Source organism: Aethalodelphis obliquidens, unplaced genomic scaffold (assembly GCF_003676395.1).
Source record: "Aethalodelphis obliquidens isolate GAN/ISIS:26980383/991018 unplaced genomic scaffold, ASM367639v1 scaffold11, whole genome shotgun sequence".
NCBI classification, from domain to species: domain Eukaryota; kingdom Metazoa; phylum Chordata; class Mammalia; order Artiodactyla; family Delphinidae; genus Aethalodelphis; species Aethalodelphis obliquidens.
Window position 1 is genome coordinate 43,445,747 of NW_020837955.1, and position 14,027 is coordinate 43,459,773.

The 14,027-nt window shown below is 52.0% G+C and overlaps 1 non-coding gene across 1 annotated transcript; it reads left to right on the forward strand.

Annotated features, from left to right (window-relative positions):
- Positions 1-13,565: 13,565 nt before the first annotated feature.
- On the forward strand, positions 13,566-13,638 carry TRNAD-GUC (transfer RNA aspartic acid (anticodon GUC)). Its single transcript has one exon. It is a non-coding gene; the product is annotated as a tRNA-Asp (tRNA).
- The last annotated feature ends 389 nt before the right edge of the window (positions 13,639-14,027 follow it).

The following is a 14,027-nucleotide window of genomic DNA, read 5'->3' on the forward strand; positions in this document are numbered from 1 at the left end:
GAAGTGAGGAGAGCTATTTGAACCTCCAGTGAGCGTTGGAGGCTGACGTTTGCTTGAGAAAAATCACTTTCCATAAGCAAGCCGGAGCCTGAGCAGGGCTGCGGGGGGCCGAGGCCCTTTGGGAGCCTGCTGGTGTTCGTTGGGGCAGCAGCCCGGCTGCGAGGCGTGTTCTGAAATCTGTCTGGGCGACAGACCCGTCCATGTGCAGCCACCTCGCTGAGCCTTAAAGGTGCTCCTGGTGACTCAGAGCCAGGGCTCATCAGCCGTCCTGATGGACCCCTAGAATCGTGACTTTTGCATATTATGTTCTAGAAAGCGCAGAAGTGTCTTGAACTGCCAAGAAGCTCTATGTTGCTGTGAGGATCTATATGCTGCTTTTGTTTAAAGCAAACCAAGACTGCACATCTTAAATCTTCACTGATCCAGTGGGCAGCACACGGCGGTGCCTAATTGCTGCCTATTTTCCTTCACTTGACAAATATTTGTTGAGCTCCGTTCTCGAGGCCAAGTGTCCCGCGACAAGCCCGACAGAGCCCTGGTGGACGGGCACACAGGGACTCCTATCTGCAGACAGTGCTGAGGGTCTGCCGTGTAAGGGTGGGCAGGTGGCAGGTGCGGTGGGTGGGAAGCTGCTCTTTCACCCACAGTGTGGACCCGGTTTCCCTAGTAAGGTGATCTTGGAGCATATATTTGAATAGATGTTTGCAAAATGTAATGGCTGTACTAACGTCAGATGAATGGACTTTGGGGTCACCCTCCGCTCATCTGGGAAGTGGAGGGGAGGGGCTCAGAGTGGGAGCAGCACAGCGATGCTGGGGGGCTGCCCCGAGGATATGGTTCCAGAGTGGAGAACGGGCGACCCTCGGCCGGGTCAGTGCCTGCCAGTGGACCCACCGCCCTGGGCCGCCTGCCAGTTCTCAGCGGCCCGCCTCCTGCCGCCTCCCACTTCCCACGTCACTGGCACCAGTGCTGCCCACACCGACTCAGCAGTGTCATTGCCGAGCCGAAAGGATCTGGGAGCGGGCGAGGGGGCGGGGGCAGGGGCTGTGAAGAAGGCGCTCCCTGAGCAGAGCCTTTGAAAGAAGACCCTCGGGGCACTGCCTGGCGTGGGGTCTTCCTCTGAATGCAGGGCTGGGCCCTGATGGGGACTCATGTGCTTGGGGGTCAGGGAAGCAATCTGCCTACATCAGGCGGCTGCAGAGAATAGAAAAATGCCCGATCTTCGCATTTTCTTCTAGAATGTAGCTTGATGATTGGCAAAGGAGCAGGGCTTTCAGGGCACACAGTCCCTTCCAGGAACGAAGAGGGGGTGACGGCAGGACCTCCCCTGGGCCCTACGTCCTACCCGACTGAGCGGAGCGTGGGCGACGGAGGGTCCCCGTGTGCTCCCCGAAGACTGATCTTTTTATTCTATTGATGGAGCGATTCTGTTCTGCTTTTCCTCTTCTGTGTCTGTTTGTTTTGTTATTTGAAATTTTCCTTAGCAATTTACCGGGACTGGTATATTTCTTTGTTTCACTGTTTCTCCTCTGCACATAGATCACATGCTTCAGTAGCCTCAGCTGTGAATTTTAATTACGATGCTCAGCTCCAAGGAAGCCTTGCAAAGCAGCCAGTGTCCTTAGCAGTCCAGACCCACGTTCATGGCACAGACAGAGGGGCTGCAGATGTGCGAGGAGATGGAGACCCACGACCAAGGAGGTGTAATCCTACAATCCTCCTCTTGTCCCAACTCCTTTTCTTGAAGAGACCTCTGTAGCGAGCAACCAATATGCATAAAATTACTTTTTTGGTTTTTTGTTTTTGGCCAGTAATTGTCCTTTGGTTCTTTAAGGCAATATCAGAAACCCCCAGTTGCTTTTAAAGGGGCAGTTATGGGATTTGTAGCTCGACTAAAATGGCTAATGCAGTTCTGTGTTCGGTTACTTCCGTTTGCAAAAATAAGCTTATAGGATGTAAGAAAAACTGGTCTGCTATTACTTAGCTTAGGAAGACTTGCCAGAAGCCAGTGGAATCTACCCACGCAGGAGTCCCTGAGGCTTGTGCTGCCGCTGTTAATGGTGGGTCTGTGTCGTTCAGCACGTAGCCCTTGTGGTCCCTGCTACACTGGACACGTCAGGCCAGGTCTGCATGTGCCCAGGGCCTGCAAGGGGATGGTCCTCTGGCCTCCAACCGGCACCATCCTGCCCAGTGAGACTGTGTCTGCTCCTCCGTCACCTGCAGACAGCACCACGGCTGCATTTTATTTCAGAAGCAAAACTACCGATCTACGATTACATGTAATTATTTCACTGCCACCAAAAGTGAAAGGGGCACCGAGACCTAGGCGCTTGAAACACATCTCCCTGGGGCCCCCTGTCCCAGGATGGATTTCTAGACTTCCAGGCAGGAAGCCTGGGGCTCTGCCAGCAGATGTCCTTTGTGTCCTGGAAGGGTGGGAGCAGGCCAAGGTGGCCACCCTGGGGCGCCCTGGACGCCATGTCTGCCCAGGGTATGGTGTGGCCGCCTCCCGGCCCTGCCTCCAGGGCTGCAGAAGCTGGGGACATTTGCCCCTGGAGGCGGGGACGTGCCTGAGTCAACGCTCTGACGGTGGCTCTGAGCCGGTGTCAGGGACTCCTTGTCAAATTGCATTTGACTTTCTGCTGTGTTCCCTGGGCTGCTGTGCCAGCTCTCTATGCAGATGGGACTGCGTGGCGGTCCTGGGGCTGGTGAGTGAGTCTAGGAAAGCACTTGGGCTGTGCTGACCCTCAGCGAGGAGCACGTAGGCATCGGCTGTGACTGCCCTTCGTCACATCCGCCTAAAGGGATGTCATCCTTTGGAAGGTTATGCGGGAGGCCCTGTCATTCGTGGACGATGACGCTGGGCTTGGAGAGGTTAGCCATTTGCCTTCATCGAGTCTCAGACCTGGGACTGGAGTCCAGGGCCTGGGTCGGTCAGGACTCGGCCGCTCTGTCCTTCTGGCCATCTGTCCCGGCCCCTTCTGCCAAGGCCTCTCTTACCATCCCCACCTCCTCACTTGTGGTCCCTTCACCCTCTGGACTAGGAGCCCCAGGCTGCCCCTGCCCCCGAGACTTGCCTACTCTGGACGCCTGTGGGAGAAAGTTCTAGAGATCCAGGCATGCCATGCTGTGAAGCTCTGCAGCTCCGAATGTGCCCGGAGAATTCATGGCCGTGTTCAGTTAGGAAGACCTGCGTCCCGGTTCTCTGGGGCCCCTTCCTCCCTTCGAGAGGCACTCTTCCTGGCCCACGGCCTTCTTCCCTCAGGATGCCCACGTTTGCCCTGGGCGCTGACCCTGCCCTCCAGGGATGCCAGGCACCAGAGGGAAGCTCTGTTTGACGGTCACCTTGGGTGTGAGGGAGCCCTTTGCAGTCCAGAGTGGGTTTGACATTGATCTCCTTGGGGTTACCTCCTCCCAAGGTGCAGAAATGAGGTGGGAGGGATTTACATCTATGCCTGTTCTGGAAGCGGGGGAACTTGACAAAATTGGGCTTTTGACACCAGCAGTGAAAGGGCTGTTTTGTGGGCGTGTGGGCTGCATCCTTTGGGAGGGAGCCTGTGTGTCCCAGGGGCGGCATCCTCTGGCGACTGTTTCAGAGTGAGGGCACCTCCCAGGGATGCTCTGTGCAGAGGTGGGGGGAGGGGTGTGCCCACGCCCGGGTCCAGGCCCATCTCGCCTGCACTGAGCTGCTGTGTGAGGGGCAGACGCCCAGAAGCACAGCTGACTGGAAAGTGAGTCCAAGCTCAATTCTCATCCTCACACTGTAGGGGAATGAGTTTTCTCAGTTCATAAGCCTGTAAAAAATAGATGGAAAGAGAATCAATCCTTGAGCCCAGACCCCATCTAGCAATAAGTCATGGAGTCATGCAAGGATAAATGAACCATCTGGAAAAATCAACCCCGACCATTTCATTAAATGATGCACTTCTAATAAAACTGTATTTTTATGCTTAATGTGTATTTATCGAGATATAGATAACATTTATGTCATTTTGATTAGTTGTGCACTAGTAATGTAGAAAAATTCAATCCAGAAGCAGATTATTTTTAACACTTTCAGTCTTATGGTCACTGGAAATATAAAGTGTGCATATATTTCATATCAATATTCTTGTGCAGAGAAGTATGATAGGATGATAAATAACACAATTTCAAGCATAAACACTCATCCTGTTGAGTTAAAATTCCATGGGAGAAGGGGAATGGAAATACAAGTTTAAGAGGAAGAAAACAGGGACTTCCCTGGTGGCACAGTGGTTGAGAATCCGCCTGCCAGAGCAGGGGACACGGGTTCAAGCCCTGATCCGGGAGGATCCCACATGCTGCGGAGCAACTAAGCCCGTGCGCCACAACTGCTGAGCCTGTGCTCTAGACCCCATGAGCCACAACTACTGAAGCCCGCGTGCCTATATCCTGCGCTCCGCAACAAGAGAGGACACTGCAGTGAGAGGCCCGTGCACTGCAGCAAAGAGTGGCCCCCGCTCGCCGCAACTAGAGAGAGCCCATGCACAGCAACGAAGACCCAACACAGCCAAAAATAAATACATAAATAAATAATTGAATTTTTTAAAAAAGAGAAAGAAACAGAAATATGGAAGATTTTTGGCTGTTAAGAAGAACCTGTCTGTGAATTTTTAAAATGGGAGATGGTGGGAGTGGTAAACATTGCCATTTAGATTCCATGTGAAGCGTTTAATAATGACGTAACAAGTTTCATTGTAAACTATAATATTTACAACATGCCAGAATTTACGTCCTTTCCCACTATTTGAACCTGTAATGGACATTTTTAGAGATCAGCTGCTGGGAAGCAGCCGCATAGCACAGGGAGATCGGCTCGGTGCTTTGCGACGACCTGGAGGGGTGGGATGGGGAGGGGGGGGGGGAGGGGATGTGGGGACATGTGTGTGCATGTGGCTGATTCGCTTTGTTGTGCAACAGAAACTAACACAGTATTGTGAAACAATTATACTCCAATAAAGATCTATTAAAAAAAAATTCCAAGGGGTCCATGAGTGGATGGGTGAGGATGTCCTGTGGGTCCCACGTGCTCCGGCCAAACTGAGGCGGCAGGGAGGTGGGGTCTGAGTGCTGGGTCAAAGGCACCCCTCCCAAAGCACCCACAACCGACGGGAGGTAATTATATTTTAATTGTTTATTTTTAACCACCTTTTTATTTTAGAATAATGTTAGATTTACAGAAAAGTGGCAAAGATACACAGACATATTTAGCACATTCCACACCCAGGATCCCCCTTTGCTAGCATCTTACATTTCTGTGGTACATTTGTCACACCTGAGGCATAGCACTGATATTTATTATTATTAAAGTGCGTGTTTTATTCTTATCTTCTTCGTGTTTACCTGAAATCCCTTTTCAGCCCCAGGAGGCGACCGTGGGCACCACATTTCATTCAGACTCGAGTCCCCCTTGGCTCCTCTCGGCTGTGACGGTTTCTCGGTGTTTCCGCAGTTTTGATGTGACTTGACGATCGGAGGAGCGGGGAGCTTGTAGAATGTCCCTCTGCTGGGCATCGTCTGAGGTTGTCTGGTGGCTGAACTGGGGTGGTGTGTTTCTAGAAGGAAGACAGGAGGAGGTGTCCTTCTCGTCACGTCCTCTCAGGGGCGCGTACTCTCGACACGACGCGTTTCTGCCGATGTTGACCTTGACCACCTGGCCGAGGCCGTGTCTGTCAGGTGTCTTCACTGTCCAGTGGCTCCTTCCCTGTCCACACTGTGCTCTTCGGGAGGACGTCGCTCTGTGCGGCCCACACTTAGGGGGAGTCGTGCTTCCCTCCTGGGGGGTGGTGGAGGGTTGATGGAACTTTAAACAGTGTGTTCTTAGGTTTAAGTTTGCTCGTGGGTCCTGAACAGGGCTATGTGTGTGTGTCATGCGTGTCTGTGTGCATGTTGTGTTATTATGTGTGTTGGATGGGTTGTGTGTATGTATGTTGTACGTGGTATGTGTAGTGTGTGTTGTATGTTTTGTGTGTTGCACGTGTGTGTTGCACGTGTCTATGGCATGTGTCTGTGTGTGCATATGTTGTGTGTGGGTTGTTGTATGTTGTGGTTTGTGTGTGTTGTATGTTTTGTGTGTTGCGCATGTGTTGTATGTTTTTTGTGTTGTGCGTGTGTGTTGTACATGTCTATGGTATGTGTCTGTGCATATGTTGTGTGTGGGTGTGTTGTGTGTATGTTGTGGTTTGTGTGTTGTTTGTGTGAGTTGTATGTTTTGTGTGTTGTGCGTGTGTTGTATGTTTTATGTGTTGTGCCTGTGTGTTTTGTGTGTTGTATATTTTGTGTGTTGTGCGTGTGTGTTGTATGTGTCTATGGTATGTGTCTGTGTGTGCATATGTTGTATGTGGGTGTGTTGTGTGTATGTTGTGGTTTGTGTGTGTGTTTTGTGTGTTGTATGTTCTGTGTGTTGTGCGTGTGTTTGTTGTGCGTGTTGTATGTTTTGTGTGTTGTGCATGTGTGTTGTATGTTTTGTGTGTTGTATGTTTTGTGTGCTGCGCATGTCTTGTATGTTTTGTGTGTGTTGTACGTGTCTATGGTATGTGTCTGTGTGTGCATATGTTGTGTGTGGGTGTGTTGTGTGTATGTTGTGGTGTGTGTGTGTGTGTGAGTTGTATGTACATGTGTTTGTGTTGCAGGTATATCGTGTCGCATGTGTGTATGTGTGTCATGTGTATGTTTTGTTGCATGTGTGTAGTTTTTGAATTGTACACGTATGGGTGTTGTGTGCGTGTCGTGTTGCGTCGTTTGTATCTGTTGTGTGTCTGCGTGTGCCCACTGGGAGTCGCGCTGGTTGGGGCTCAGGGCCCAGCTTCCGTGTGAGGCTTTGCCCCGTGAGGTCCGTGTATCCGACAGACTCATCGAGCCGGGCCTGCTCACGAGGAGGACGTTAACAGGGGGAGTGGTCAGAGCGAGACGCGGAGGGGACGCTGGCATCAACAGGTGCGCCCACCCGCCCTGCAGCCCAGCTCGCTCACTCTCATGGGCCCCTCAACCCTGCAGGGAGAAGGGAGAAGCCGGCCAGCCCCGTGGAGGGACCCCCGAGAGGTTCCTGGGGACCCACGGGCTTCTCTGGGCCCCAGATCCCCCGCCCCTGCCACACCTGGGGTCCAGGGGCCTCTGAGCCCGGGGGCCAGGCATGCCCGCCTCTCCCCACCATGGCCCTGGGAGTGCCCACCCCCCCTCCCCAGACCACAGACGTCCACGTGTTGCGTGAAGCTGTGGACCCACGACTTGCGGAAGGCCCGTGGCCACCCCAGCCGTTCCCCCGCCGGCATCGTTCTGTGGCGGAAGCGCCACGGTTGCTCCAAGTGCTGCACCCCAACTTCATGCATAACATCCACTCACCCTGTTGCGCTTGTGAGGTGCTGCCCTCGAGAGGCATGGGGACAGTGCCCACCCGTGGGCGGCATTCCTGGTGGCGAGGCCAGAGGCCCCTGTCAGCTCCTCCAGGTCAGTGCTGTGGGCCGGACCTCTGGGCCCCTGTTCCGTGGCTGTGGCCTCGGTGGCTGGTGGCCGTGAGCCCTGCCCGTGCCTGAGACTGAGCGGCTTCCGGCAACCCCTGTTTAAACGACCTGCTTACCCTCGAGTTCGTTTGCTGCCATGAGGGACGTCCCCTAAGCCGCCGTGAGGCTCCCCCACTGATGGTCGCTCAGAATCACATCTGCCTGTTGCCCGCATCAAGCCCACAGGAGCAGAGACCTCCAGTACGGTGACGAGGTGTCAAAGGGCGACCTCCTGGCAGCTTTGCCAGGAAGATGGCTGTAAATCCCTACTCAGAGCATTGCAGGATCCACTTGGGGAGCAGCTTAGATTGAGCTTCTGTTTGGAGTGTGTGTGTGCGTGTGTGTGTGTGTGTGTGTGAGCTCTCTGGGTATGTGCAAAGAAAACTCTCAACCAACCATTCTCTCCTGACCCTGTACAAAGCAAGACTGTTTTCATCAAATACACCTGAGCCCTAACAGCTAAGAGCATTTTCAATTTCCAACGAGGCATTCATTTGTAGACTGACATTTGTAGACATTCTACAAATGTCTTTCTGGAATGAACTGCAGAGGAATTTACAGCCTCTTCAGTCCAGCCTTAATAACTCAGACGCGTATGCGGGCATCACTCTCTGTTGTGTCCATACCCATTCGGGAGCTTCAAGGCCCCCTCAAAGGGCCAAGACCTGCCTCCAGTGAGGACAGGACCACAGCTCCCCAGCTGACCACATCAGGAGCCTCAGTGGTTTGGGAATGAACGTACTGGCAGGTGTGTTACAGATCAGTTGATTCTTTATTGCTGTATTTCACTTTAATTATGATAATTAGTTTTCCATGTGTGGGGTGGACAGAATATTCGAAAAGACTTGTCACTGATGAGGAAGAAGCCCCCCGACATCCCAGCGTGTGGAGGCTGGGGAGTGCAGTGGTCAGGGCGACTGCTGGGCTCTCTCACTCAGCACCCAAGACAAAGCGATGGGAGGACTGACAGAGAGCCCAGGCCGTCCTCAGGGCACTTCCTTGGGCTTGTTGAAAATACTTAGAAACCTGCAACTAATGCAATTTAACAAAAGCCCGTTTTTGATGTTGACTTTGTGATGAATTATTACCGTTCTTCTAGCTTGTCCTGTTTTGTGTTTTATCTGTGTTGTAGCCTAAGCAGACAAACAAACAAAAACCAAATCCGTGCCCACGCACAGCTCCGCTAGAGGTCTGTGCCTGGGGCACCCGTCAGTGCCCAGGTGGGGACCGTGACGTCTTCGCTCCATCAAGGTTTCTTCCAGAAACGGGCTGTTGCTGGCGAACAGCTGGAACCGTTTCCTCAGTCCCGCAGGAACGTGGATCCTAGTATTTTATGGTTATTAACCTCCTGTTACTAAGTTCTCAGTACTGCTGTGCTACCAGTGCCGTGGTTTGTTACTTGTGAATATTAAGTGTTATTCTTATGAGAACGTACTTTTCTCTTTATGAGCATCACGGTACTCCTGCCTTCAGCAGCTGGGCGAGTGAGACAGAGGCACGTGGGGCCCTGGCAGGAGCGGAGGAGGGCGTGACTTGTGACGTCTGCAGAGGTCAGAGCGTCTAGAGGGTTGCCCGACCCCTGCTCTGCTCTTCAGCTCCCCCCGCACCCCACACGTGTGAAAGGTGTTCAGGGACCACAAGCACATGTCCCAGGCGTGGTCCTTCGCCAACAGTGGCAGAGCATCCCTTGCAGGTGTCGCATGACTAAGACATCACCTGGGGCGAATTACCTGCCAAGCCTCCCAGGATGGGGGAGCCATTTCCAGCTGCGCATCTGAAGGTGACATTTTCACTCATGTTGAGACCTCTGGGAACCCACTTTTCCTCTCTTGGGCAAAGAATTAACATTTAGTTTTCTAGTTCGTTAGCAGAAGGTCTTTTTGCATTTTTCCATTACTAAGCTGTACATCTTATCAGTCCCACACAAACCTGTGGCTCTTCTGAGCTTTGTAAACAGGGGTAGCACAAAGCTTCAGAGAGTGTGTGTTGGGCACCTATGAGGATGGAGGCCACGTGGGGACCAGTGCAATTCAGAAGAAGCCTGTCAGCGCCGGCCCAGGTGGGCAGCACATGTCCCACCCCCCAAGGGTGAGCCAGGAAGAGTCTGTTCTGGGTGTGGAGTCTTCCTGTGAGATGAGTCTGGGGCCCACTGCCATGGGGCCTCGTGGGGGTGAGTTGACCGTGGGATCCACACACACTGGATTGTAAGAGGAAAGCATATGATCTCGATCTGCCGTGGACGGACGCATCCCTGTTCCTTCCGATGACTCCAGCAATGCTCACCTTCAAAACCGCCCCAAAGAGAAAATAGGTATCACTGTAGAACCCTGATTCACTGGTTGATTCAGCGAATGGTTGGTTTGTTCATTCAGTTGAAGGTCTTCTCTGCTTCAGACACTGAGCTTCCTCGCACGAGGAGAATGAGATTAGGGAGACAGGCCACTGCTGTCTGTCTTCATCAGGTGGGGGAAGACAGATATTAATCAAATAATTACATAAGTCATAATTCAATTGTAGTTGGGAGAAGTGTAACAGAGGAAAATATCATGACGATATAGTGGAGGGCTTCCCTGGTGGCGCAGTGGTTGAGAATCCGCCTGCCAATGCAGGGGACACGGGTTCGAGCCCTGGTCTGGGAAGATCCCACATGCCGCGGAGGAACTGGGCCCGTGAGCCACAACTACTGAGCCTGCGCATCTGGAGCCTGTGCTCCTCAACAAGAGAGGCCGCGACAGCGAGAGGCCCGCACACCGCGATGAAGAGTGGCCCCCGCTCGCCGCAACTAGAGAAAGCCCTCGCACAGAAACGAAGATCCAACACAGCCAAAATAAATAACTAAATTAATTAATTAAAAGCCATGCTCATAAAATCTTTAAAACAAAAACAAAAAGATATAGTGGGGATCCTGGGATGTCATTCCGAGTTATCTGAAAATGGAGAACCCTGCACCCATCACCCCCACACCTGACAGCAGGTCCATGGGGATGCTGGGCACCGCTTCTACCTGGTCATCATGCACCGTGGCTGAGAGGCAGGTGCTGGGCGGGGCTGACTCGGGCGGCGGCTCTGGTTGACCCCTGGACGCTGTGGCTGGCACTGATTTGCCTGCTGGCACACACTACTCTTGGGCTCTCCTTAGTGAGGGAGCACATCAAGTTTTGTTGAATTTCCAATCAAACTAATGAGGAGAGGTGGTTCTTCTGGGTAAATCACATCATCATGACACGGAAGCTGACGATGTCTCCTCGGAGGGTGAGGAGTGATAGGAAATAGCGTCAAGTTCAAGCTCTTCTCCTCCAGTAAACACGATCTGATTGCCACCTGCTTCACAATCAAAGCTGGTAATGTTACAGCAGAAAGAGCTTTTATTTCCACACTAATTTCTTTTGGAAGAGAATCTGAGAAAGTCCTGATCCTGTCATCCTTTATGAAAAATGAAACCAACTTTGTTTGACGATGTAAATGGGAAAGTGGTCCCCAAAGACCAGATGCCATGGATGCATCATTTATCCCCACGGTGGTTGAGCAGCAACGGGGCGCTGGCTGGGGGCTGCCGACCCTCCCTCACCTGGCGGAGAAGCTGAAGCTTTGTGGGAAGAGAAGGTGGCCTTTGAGCTGTCAGCCCTCCTCCAAAGTGACCGAGAACTGCTTTTTCTAGAAAGACACGTGGCACCTTTTAACCACACTTCCAATCAGCAAATGGATGCCGTTTTCATTTTAGAGAGGAGTGCAATCACAGGGAATTTTTAAAAGCTGGAAAGGACGTGAAGATCATCGCCTGCAATTCCTTCCTTCTCACACTTCTTGGCTGAGAAATTGGGAGGAAAAGCTGGTGAGTGGCCGAGAGGTGGCGATTCAGGCCCATCGGCTTTCCTCTCCTCTGGTTGTGCTCAAATCTCCTTTGTCATTTCCTTCTAAGAACCCCTTTCTTTTTTTAAAGTGAGGTTTAATCTGAGTTATCTGCAGGGATAAACAGCGATTTGAGGCACGGATCTGGGGGTCTCTAAGGAAGCCCCCCCGGCCCCCAGGCCAGCAGAGGCCTCACCCCCTGCCCCCCAGGTCCCCGCAGCATCTCTGCAGGCCCCCAGGAGGTGCACACCTGTCGCTACTGGCTCTGCACCAGCTCCAAGGGCACAGGGGCTCGATGGCTGACCCAGAGAGAGGGTTCCAGAACGGTGGTGCCTTGCGGAGGGCACTGGAAAGTGTGAGCGGGTAGCAAGATTTCCGTGTTTTTCTGTTGGAGGTGGTGCCTCAGGCCCGGATCAGATATAAGTCTTGGCGTCCCAGACAGGATGGGTCTCCGTGGCGGTGAGGGGCGTCCCAGACAGGATGGGTCTTGTTCTCCATGTCTCCGCTTCTCCCCCCGCGCCTTTACCCTCTGCCGGGTTTGAGTGAGTTTATATTGGGTGAAACACCGTGTTTTTGCGATATAGGACCTGCCCCTGAATTTTTTATGTGAAAAAGCTCTGAAGAGGCAATAACTCTCCCTGAAGTTCCATCGTTGGATTCGATCAGTGATACTGAAATCAGAATCTCGGTAGATGTTAACTCACACTTTAAAATATTCCACAGTGGACAGAGAGGAGACACCCTGTGGGGACCCATTTATAAACGGGCTTCGAAAATACGGCCCCTTCTGCTTTGTTGCCAGTGGGACACCGCTCAGCGTTCGGCTGCCCCTGTGGGAGCTGAGGGTGAGTCCTGATGCAGCCGCCGTCACTAAGCTTTCCTTCAAAGTCAGACACTCCATCTATAAGTCCTATGCTCTTTTCGGTTAAATATGTGATAAAAAATGAGCTGGATTTTAAAAGTGATTGCGTGCTCCTTGGACCGTCCCGGTTCAGCAATACCTTGTAAGTGTGTTGTACCTGTGAGCAGATCAATCCCACCAAAGCAGAGGGTCAAAGTGCACACCACTCTGGGGGTAGAAATGGTTCTCGTCCAGGAGAATGGCTTTGAGGTTGCTGGCCAGGGCGCTCAGCCAGCTGGACCCAAGCGTCAGGTTTCGGCTGACCTGATGGCCAGGTCTTCTTGTAGAAGCCCCTGAGCTGCCGGATGGGGTGGCGGACATTGAGGCTGGTCATCCACCGTCCCTGCAACTTTCATCAAATGCTTCTTACGCCCACGCTTTCTGTCCTGTGAGCACAGAGTGCGATGGAATTCGGGCTCGAGGATGCGGGTTGTGGTATTAACTGGCTAATTCTCCTCCCCAAACACTGTATTTGCACTTGAGGTTAGAAGTCATGACGGCTTTCTCTTTTCAAGACTAAAATCACGACGCTTTAAGCCCATGACCCGGAGACTGACTTTTCGCCCCTTCATTCGCAGTGAGTTCTCTGTGGATGTGCTGTTTCCACCTGCTCTGCGGGGGCTGTGTCTCACTGGATTGCATTTATTGAGTTGGGGAAACCTCCCCTTCCTAAACATCGATTCCTGTTCGTTTCTGCATGTTCAGCCCCTCTCATCCTCATTTCTCTCTTGCTACAGAATTTGGGAGGAGGCTATAGTACAATTTTCAATAGAATTAAAAATTTAGCTCTTTCTGTCATCTTTCAGCAAGACATGGGGTATAAGATTTCAGGGTTATAAGTTTCTGAGGATAATTTCGCGAAGACTGACCCCCTTCAGTAAGACTGAGTTGGTTGACAAAGGACGCACCCTTCTCCCAGCCCCCACCCATGCCCTGGCTCACCTCCTAATTTCTCAGCTCCAGGAAACACTGTCTGCTTTGCAGGCCCCATCTCGAGTGTGGAGCCTGCAAGGATGTGTTGTGGCCATGCTGACGCTAGTCTCAGGCTGATGGACCGCTTCCTCGGTCATCACTGCTGTGCCCCACCTTCACTCCCAGGAGACAGATCCCAGGTGTTTTGGTTGTATTTCCACTGGCCTTATCATTGTTAAGGACCTTAACATTGTTAACTGGCCTTATCCCTGTGAGGGACCTCGAAAGAAACCCCTGTTTGTGACACTAGCACCGAACAGGCTGGTACTGTATTTCTTGAAAATAACCAAACTGTTTTTACTTCTATCAAAATTCAAGGGACTTCCCTGGTGGTCCAGTGCTTAAGACTCCGCATTGTCAATGCAGGGGGCCCAGGTTCGATCCCTGGTCAGGGAACTAGATCCTGCGTGCCACAACTAAGATCCCGCATGCCGCAGCTAAGAGATCCCGCATGCCGCGACTAAGGCCTGGTGCAGCCAAATAAATAAATAAATATTAAAAAGAAAGTCAAGAACAATGGAAAGCCCGACTTTTGTATTCTTGTGATACTGGTTTTCAAAGAAAACATGTGAAACTGGAGGAGGCCAGTGAAGTTGACTTAAGATTTCGGTTCCTAAAATTGAATTTCCCTTGATTGGAGCGAACTGCTTTTTAACACGCAAGGACCTCTGTGGCAGGAAAGTCTCACGGACAGTTTCTGAGCTCTACCACCTGAGACTTGCTTCTAACAGGAGAGTTTGCAGGTGGAACAAGTACAGTGATTTCGTCTTTCCTGGGTTCTAGGA